This window comes from Engystomops pustulosus, chromosome 1 (genome assembly GCF_040894005.1).
Source record: "Engystomops pustulosus chromosome 1, aEngPut4.maternal, whole genome shotgun sequence".
In the NCBI taxonomy this organism is placed as follows: domain Eukaryota; kingdom Metazoa; phylum Chordata; class Amphibia; order Anura; family Leptodactylidae; genus Engystomops; species Engystomops pustulosus.
Genome location: NC_092411.1, coordinates 55019459 through 55028856, shown reverse-complemented (window position 1 = coordinate 55028856; position 9398 = coordinate 55019459).

Below are 9398 nucleotides of genomic sequence, written 5' to 3'. Positions count from 1 at the left end.
ATAGCCCCCATTAGCCCTCAGCCGCAGGTAACGTGCCCCACAGCCCCCCCCCATGTCCTCATAGCCCCCTTTCATGTGCTCATAGCCCCTTTCATGTCCTCACAGCCCCCTTTCATGTCCTCATAGTCCCCTTTCATGTCCTCCACAGTACCCTGTAATGTTCTCCACAGCCCCCTTTCATGTCCTCATAGCCGCCTTCTATGTCTTCATTGCCCCCTTTCATGTCCTCCACAGTCCCCTGTAATGTTCTCCACAGTCCCCTGTAATGTTCTCCACAGTCCCCCATGTCCTCATAGCCCCCATTAGCCCTCAGCCGCAGGTAATGTGCCCCACAGCCCCCCCATGTCCTCATAGCCCCCTGTAGTCCCCACAGTCTCCTCAATGTTTTCCACAGCCTCCAAAAAGTCCCCCTCCCCTTCCCCCCATACACACAGGATGAAAAACAAAAACATACTCACCCGTGTCTTCCCTCCGGCTTCTCACTGCGCTGAGGCGCGGTGACGTCATCTCCCGGCGTCTCCTGCTCCCAGCAGCTGTAGTGAGCTTCTAGAAGCAGGAGACGCTGTGTGATTGCGTCTCCTGCTCTCTGCACGGGTTAATAGAGCTGACGGCTCCGTTCACCACTACAGTGCTTATCGCTATCTACGTCCTGAGGACGTAGATAGCGATGAGAGTCGGAAAATCACCCCGGACAGCTGACATTCGGGGCACAGGTCAAAAGATCTAGCGACGCCCCTGGGTCTGATCATTCTGAGCTCAACAACACTAGTCTAGTGCTGTGAAAGATTCATCATTGTGATGATGAATCTGTTGCAGTAAAATACAGTTCCACCTTTAGACCTGCTTTTAGAAAGTCTAAACTATGCAACACAATGTGGTGAACACTCCTTATTTTTTGACATGCTCTTTCCAGCCTGGCCACGGTATCTTTTCCTGAGATCATGACCCTTTATAATTTTTTTTTCACTGACGTGCGTAGTGTGGGTAAAGTTGCAGCATATTTTTACGCACATGCAGACCAAGGTCCTCCTTAGAAGGAAATGGATCAGCAAAAAAAAAAAAGGGTGGTACATGGATGACATTCATATGCGGCCATTTTCTCTAAAATGTTGCTAGGCAATTGACTGAGCAGGGCAAAAAGGAGATTAGAGACTGTGGTAAAAGTACAATATATTGCCATAACTTGTTTGAACTCCACCTTCCTCTAGTAATTACATTTAGACTCAGATGTCTGCCATAAACCACGTTTTCTAGTAAATTCTTTAATTCTTCATCTATATAGTGCACACAGATTACACAGCGCTGCACCGAGCTTGCCAAATCGGTCCGTATCCCCAATGTGGCTCACAATCTAATCACCCTACCAGTATGTTTTGGAGTGTGGGAGGAAACCGGAGGACCCGGAAGAAACCCGCGCAATCACAGAGAGTACATACAAACTCTTCGCAGACCCTCCTTATTTGCAAATTCTAATTACACTTTAGGACCAAGTCATGATATGTCATAAAAAAATCTACGTTTGGAACCCGCTGCCCCCAGGGGGCCATGAAGTTCATAGGACTAAGTACAAAGGACAAAATGAAGAGTTTGTTTACGCAGAAAGTGTTGCCCTCATCACCTATCTCATATTTCTCCCAAACCTCATGACTAAATCTATTCAGGAACATGGATGGATCCCATCACTCACCTGATTTTTAGCATAGGACCCCCAAATAGATAATGGGGTAACCAGTCAATTGAAGGCTGCATCATTATTACCGCAATACTTATGGGTTTTTAACAATTCTCTTACAGATGGTACCTTACTAAGGAACGGTCCATTCACATTAGAACAGGGACATCTCTCCATAACCTGGGAGGCAGGAGGAAAATCCATCAAGTATAAATGTTTTGGTTATGTGAATGCCCATTGTCAGTCATCTTGAGTCTCCATTATCATTTGGAAGGCTGGCTGAAATTCCTTTTTGCTGAGTCTTACAGCAGTGAGTAACTTTCGGACAATTCACTATTATGGCTATTTGTTTTTATCCCTTTTTATTTTATATCTGTTTATGTATGTATTGTATGTATGTTCTTGTAACCATTTTTTATCTCACAACTATATGTTTTATGTTTGCACTGCACATTTGTGAATTAAATCTTTAAAACTTAAAAAGTCCTTGCTTGTAGCCTTAGAGAGCTTAAGTATCCGAAGAGGCAGTTACCTATTATATCAATTTTAAGTAATGCCCCTCCAGATGGAAAGTTGGACTGTTCCTCGAATACGAGAGGTGACAAAGGAAATTTAGCACAAATAATTAATGAAGAGAGGCTACACGATGTGTGGCGGTACCAACATGCTGAAGAAAGGGATTACACCTTTTTTCCGCTAGACGCCTCTCGTATTCAAGGATAGACTATTTTCTGGTAAACAACTTACCACTGACATCTTGTCTACTCTCTAAGATAGGTCAAATAACTTGGGCGGATCATGCCCCAATATTCCTAACCATCAAGGAAAACTCTATTGCTTTTATGAACTCTCCCTGGAGGCTAAATAACTCTCTTTTAAAAAAAACGAGAACACAGAAGTTGATATTAAGGGCCACAGAGGAGTTCATTAATATTAATGATAATAAAGAAGCTAACAATGAATCTTTATGGACGTCATTTAAGTTACATATAAAAGAAGTTTTCAAACAGATAGTATCAAGTGAAAAAAGCAAAAAAAAAGCAGAAAAATCCGTTAAATTTTGTCACAGATAGCCTTACTAGAAAGCTCCAACAAAACAAACCCCTCGGTTTCTAATAGTAATAATCTCTCCACACTTAGACTCATGTTAAGAGCACGGATGCTAGCAGATTATGAGAGATCACTAAAGAAATTAAGGTTACAAAACTATTCCCTGGGAGATAGAGCAAGCGGGATTCTTGCTAAAAAGATTAAAAAAAATAGCTAAGGAGCAAGTAAATCTTATCCAAGAGAGTAATAAAATGCAGCTAAAAGACCCTAGAGAGGTAGGGGAGGCCTTCAGGAAATATTATGCAGCATTGTATAATTTAAAAGATGATAAAGACACATCACAACCAACAACAGAGGAAATCCGTAAATTTCTCTCTTTAGTCTCACTCCCAAGTATATCAGGAGAACAAGCAGAACAGTTGGCAATGCCATTTAATCAAGAGGAATTAAACCGAGTTATAATGATTCTCAAACCTAACTCAGCCCCAGGGCCGGATGATTTGACAAACATGTACTACTCCAACTTCGCCCAGGCCCTGAATCCTCTTCTAATAAGAACTTTTAATTTTTAGCAGAATCAGGGCAGGATATCAAAGACGAACGCAGAAGCAGTAATTAGAGCAATACCAAAGCAAGACAACCTTTGCCCTCTCCCAGAAATTTATAGACCAATAGCATTGATTAATTACCACCTAAAAATTTATGCTAAGATGCTGGCAAAAAGACTGGAAAGAATAATTCCTAGTCTGGTATCTGCAGATCAAACAGGGTTCGTTTATGGGAGACAAACTAAAGATGCGACAAGGAGGATGATGGACCTTATTCATTTAGTAAACTCAACAGGAGCCCCGGTTGCATTCCTGTCATTAGATGCCGAAAAGGCGTTTGACAGGGTGCACTGGGGCTACTTAAAGGAGGTTTTGTCCAAATTTGGTATAGTTGACCAAATTCAAAAGGCAATCTTAGCTCTTTATTCGGCCCCTTCAGCGCAGGTTTTGGTTTCAGGTTTCCTATCCTCATCATTTAACATCTTCAATGGCACTCACCAGGGGTGTCCCCTATCACCTCTAATCTTTGCGTTAGTAATGGAACCCCTGGCAGAAATGGTGAGGTCTAACTCAGAAATCGTGGGCATCCCGGTGGGTAAGGAAAGACATATAATCACCTTGCATGCTGATGATGTGATTATCACATGTCAAGACCCTGAAAAATCGCTTACTAATTTGCTACAGGCCCTAAAGCTATTCTCACATATTTCATATTATGAATTGAACATTAAAATCTGTTGCCCTCCCAATAAATATTCCACTTACAGTAAGCAGGGATTTGTCCAATTTTTTCGGTATAATCTAGAAATCAGAGGGCATAAAGTATCTAGGAATCATATTGTGCCCAACAATAAATAAGACAATAAGGAAGAACTTAATTAAATTAAAAACAAATCTGAAATCAGATTTTGATAAATTAGGCAAGATTTATTTATCTTGGGTGGCAAGAATCCAGTTTTGCAAAATGACAATCCTACCTATTTTGTATGTTTTCCGATGCCTTCACATATTAATTTCTAATAAAGTTTTAAAAGAGATCCAGACATTGCTTTGGTAAATTTGTGTGGAATAATAAACATCCACAAGCAGCAAAGGAGAATCTGTATCTTCCACTCAATAAGGGAGGCATGGCAATGCCGGACATCGCAACTTATTACAAGGCCGTTTCAATCGACTCACTGAGAGAATGTTGGAACCCGGAAGAAAACCATAAATGGATAAACTTAGAAGAGAGTATCATAGGTGGGAGATCTGTTAGAATAGTAATGGAGGCAGCCTCTATGGGGAACTTAACTTCTCTAACAAACATGCCCTCAGTACAATTCACCTTGAAAACCTGGAATGAAGTAGTTAACAGCATAGGTTTAAAAAGAGGACAAATGTCTATTCGAGCCTTGGAATTACTTATCCCTAACATGACACTAGAGCTGTGGGTCAACAAAGGTATACATATAATCTCAGACCTCTATGAGGGTAAAGTGATAAAGGCTTTTGAAATCCTTAAAGGAAACCTACCACTGCCCGCATGATGAAATCATGCGAGCAGACCACCCGGTAGGCTACTTCATGCTGATGCCGGCACATAGTTTTGTTAGGCACGGCAATCCTTAGTTTAGCAAGAAAAACTATTTTCTTACATATTTAAATGAGCCCTCCGGTGCTACCCTGCGCCATCTTCGGGCTTGCGGTGGCTTCAGATGTTTAATTATTCCTCCTTCAGGTGCCGAGAGCCATGACGTCACCAAGCTCTCGGCACCTATCGCGCATGCGCAGACACTAAGTCTCGCACAGCCGGCCGGCGATAGGTGCCGAGAGCTTGGTGACGTCACGGCTCTCGGCACCTGAAGGAGGAATAATTAAACATTGGAAGCCACCGCAAGCCCGAAGATGGCGCAGGGTAGCACCGGAGGGCTCATTTAAATATGTAAGAAAATAGTTTTTTTTGCTAAACTAACGATTGCCGTGCCTAACAAAACTATGTGCCGGCATCAGCATTAAGTAGCCTACCGGGTGGTCTGCTCGCATGATTTCATCATGCGGGCAGTGGTAGGTTTCCTTTAAGGACCAATTTGATCTCCCCAATAAGGTTTTCTTCCAATCCCTTCAAATAAGAAGCATTTTAGTAGAGGGGAGTAGAAGTAATCCCCATCTGTACCCCCTTAAAAAACTTTTTGAGCCCCCTGAGAGAAAAGTAAGGGGCATATCAATAGCATACAACACCCTTATCCTACAGGGGGGAACAAACAAGCGGGGGTTACATGAAAAAATGGGAATCGGACTTGAACGTGGAATGGGATGACGAGCAGTGGGCAAAAACATTTAGATGGACAGCTCAGTGTTCGCCTTGTATAAACCATTTAGAACAAATAAAAAAGATGCATTTGAGATGGTACCTCACACCGGAAAGACTCTCCAAAGGAGGAAAGTCTTCTCCTCTATGTTGGCGGGGATGCCGTATTAAAGGAGACCAAGTCCATATGTGGCGGTCCTGCCCTAAATTAACCCCATTTTGGGCGCAGATAGGGGACTTGATCAATTTAGTCACACAAGCACAAAATGTCATCTCCCCACAGTTAGCCCTATTACATAAAGGGACTGAAAAATTCCCAATGACCCAGAGATGGATCATTACTAGAGATGAGCGAACATGCTCGTCCGAGCTTGATGCTCGGTCGAGCATTAGGGTACTCGAAACTGCTCGTTGCTCGGACGAATACTTCGCCCGCTCGAGAAAATGGCAGCTCCCGCCGTTTTGCTTTTTGGCGGCCAGAAACAGAGCCAATCACAAGCCAGGAGACTCTGCACTCCACCCAGCATGACGTGGTACCCTTACACGTCGATAGCAGTGGTTGGCTGGCCAGATCAGGTGACCCTGGGATAGACTAGCCGCTGCCCGCGCTGCTCGGATCATTCTGTGTCTGGATGCCGCTAGGGAGAGAGCTGCTGCTGGTCAGGGAAAGCGTTAGGGTGTTCTATTAGCTTACTGTTAGGCAGGAGTGATTCTCAAAGAACCCAACAGCCCTTCTTAGGGCTACAATAACGTTCTACTTTTTTTATTTTAATTTGCATCTAGTACCATTTTGTGAGGAATTAGCAGGGGGACTTGCTACCGTTGTGTTTAGCTCTTAGTGGCACACATATCCATAGCAAAGACCGAAGTGGGAAAATTTAGTAGGGGTTGGATTTCAATTAGGCACTAACTCAGTGTCATCTCATCTGGCATAGTAGTGTGCTTTGATACTTGGCTAGAAAATAGCCATAGGAGACTACAAAGAGCTTACTTACGCATACAGTAGCGTTCTATATATTTGATTTCTGGTTGATCTGCTGGTGGCTGTACTTTCTGCAGTGCATGTACTAGCCAATTCTGAGCAATTTGTAGTGAGACTTGCGACCGCTGTGTTCTGCGCTTAGTGACGCACATATCCATAGCAAAGACCGAAGTGGGAAAATTTAGTAGGGGTTGGATTTCAATTAGGCACTAACTCAGTGTCATCTCATCTGGCATAGTAGTGTGCTTTGATACTTGGCTAGAAAATAGCCATAGGAGAATACAAAGAGCTTACTTACGCATACAGTAGCGTTCTATATATTTGATTTCTGGTTGATCTGCTGGTGGCTGTACTTTCTGCAGTGCATGTACTAGCCAATTCTGAGCAATTTGTAGTGAGACTTGCGACCGCTGTGTTCTGCGCTTAGTGACGCACATATCCATAGCAAAGACCGAAGTGGGAAAATTTAGTAGGGGTTGGATTTCAATTAGGCACTAACTCAGTGTCATCTCATCTGGCATAGTAGTGTGCTTTGATACTTGGCTAGAAAATAGCCATAGGAGAATACAAAGAGCTTACTTACGCATACAGTAGCGTTCTATATATTTGATTTCTGGTTGATCTGCTGGTGGCTGTACTTTCTGCAGTGCATGTACTAGCCAATTCTGAGCAATTTGTAGTGAGACTTGCGACCGCTGTGTTCTGCGCTTAGTGACGCACATATCCATAGCAAAGACCGAAGTGGGAAAATTTAGTAGGGGTTGGATTTCAATTAGGCACTAACTCAGTGTCATCTCATCTGGCATAGTAGTGTGCTTTGATACTTGGCTAGAAAATAGCCATAGCAATAGGATAGCATTGTTTGGTTTTAAAAACTCAAAAAAAAACAAAAAACACAAAAAAAAAAAAAAAACACAAAAAAAAACAAAAAAAAGTAAAAAAAAAAATAAAGTTATAACTCTCATTTTAAAAATGTTTAACCCGAGGGCTAGGGGTAGAGGACGAGGGCGGGGACGTGGGCGTCCAACTACTGCAGGGGTCAGAGGCCGTGGTCCTGGGCGGGGTGAGACACCACCTGCTGATGAGGGAGCAGGGGAACGCCGCAGAGCTACACTCCCTAGGTTCATGTCTGAAGTTACTGGGACTCGTGGTAGAGCACTGTTGAGGCCAGAACAGTGCGAACAGGTGATGTCGTGGATTGCTGACAATGCTTCGAGCAATTTGTCCACCACCAGTCAGTCTTCCACGCAGTCCACCCATGTCACCGAAATCGCCACTCCTCCAGCTCCTGCACCTCAGCCTCCTCCCCCCCAGTCTGCCCCCTCCCAGGAAAATTTGGCATTTGAACCGGCATACTCTGAGGAACTGTTTTCTGGACCCTTCCCACAGTCACAAACCACTTGTCCGGTTGCTGCTGAGCAATTTTCCGATGCCCAGGTTTTCCAACAGTCACAGTCTGTGGGTGATGATGACCTTCTTGACGTAGTGGAAGTGTGTAAAGAGGTGTCCGACAATGAGGAGACACGGTTGTCAGACAGTGGGGAAGTTGTTGTCAGGGCAGGAAGTCCGAGGGGGGAGCAGACTGAGGGATCGGAGGATGATGAGGTGACAGACCCAAGCTGGGTTGAGAGGCCGGGTGAACACAGTGCTTCTGAGACGGAGGAGAGTCCTCGACCAGAACAGGTTGGAAGAGGCAGTGGTGGGGCCAGACGGAGAGGCAGGGCCAGAGCTGGTGCATCAGCGCCAAATGTGTCAACTAGTGAAGCTCCCGTGGCGAGGGCTCCTGCGGCGAGGGCTAGATCTTCAGAAGTCTGGAGGTTCTTTAAGGAAACACCGGATGACCGACGGACTGTGGTGTGCAACATTTGCCAAACCAGGCTCAGCAGGGGTTCCACCACTACTAGCTTAACTACCACCAGTATGCGCAGGCATATGAATGCTAAACACCCCACTCAGTGGCAACAAGCCCGTTCACCTCCGGCCGTGCACACCACTGCTCCTTCCCCTGTGTCAGCTGCTAGTCAGCCCCCTGCCCAGGACCCTGCCACAAAAACCCCATCGTCGCCTCCACGATCCTCCACAGCATCCACCAGCGTTCAGCTCTCCATACCCCAGACGCTGGAGCGGAAACGCAAATATAGTGCAACCCACCCGCACGCCCAAGCCCTTAATGTGCACATCTCCAGATTGCTTAGCCTGGAGATGCTGCCCTATAGGCTAGTAGAGACCGAGGCCTTTCGCAACCTCATGGCGGTGGCCGCCCCTCGGTATTCGGTCCCCAGCCGCCACTACTTTTCCCGATGTGCCGTCCCAGCCCTGCACCAGCACGTGTCAGACAACATCATCCGTGCCCTGACCAACGCCGTTTCTGACAAGGTCCACCTGACCACGGACACGTGGACGAGTGCTGCCGGGCAGGGCCACTATATATCGCTGACGGCACATTGGGTTAACTTGGTGGAGGCTGGGACCGAGTCTGACACTGGGGCTGCTCATATACTGCCGACGCCGAGGATTGCGGGGCCTACCTCGGTCCAGGTGTTTCAGGCCTACTATGCCTCCTCCTCCTCCCACCCCTCCTCCACCTCCTCCTCCGAACTACCATCCGTGGGCACGGCGCCATCAGTCGGTAGCTCTAGGCACAGCAGCAGTGCCGTCGCTAAGCGACAGCAGGCGGTGCTCAAACTGCTGAGCCTAGGCGACAAAAGGCACACCGCCCAAGAGCTATTACAGGGCATCACGGCGCAGACTGATCTGTGGCTGGCACCGCTGAACTTCAAGCCGGGAATGGTTGTGTGTGACAACGGCCGTAACCTGGTGGCGGCTCTGCAACTCGGCAGACTGACACATGTGCCA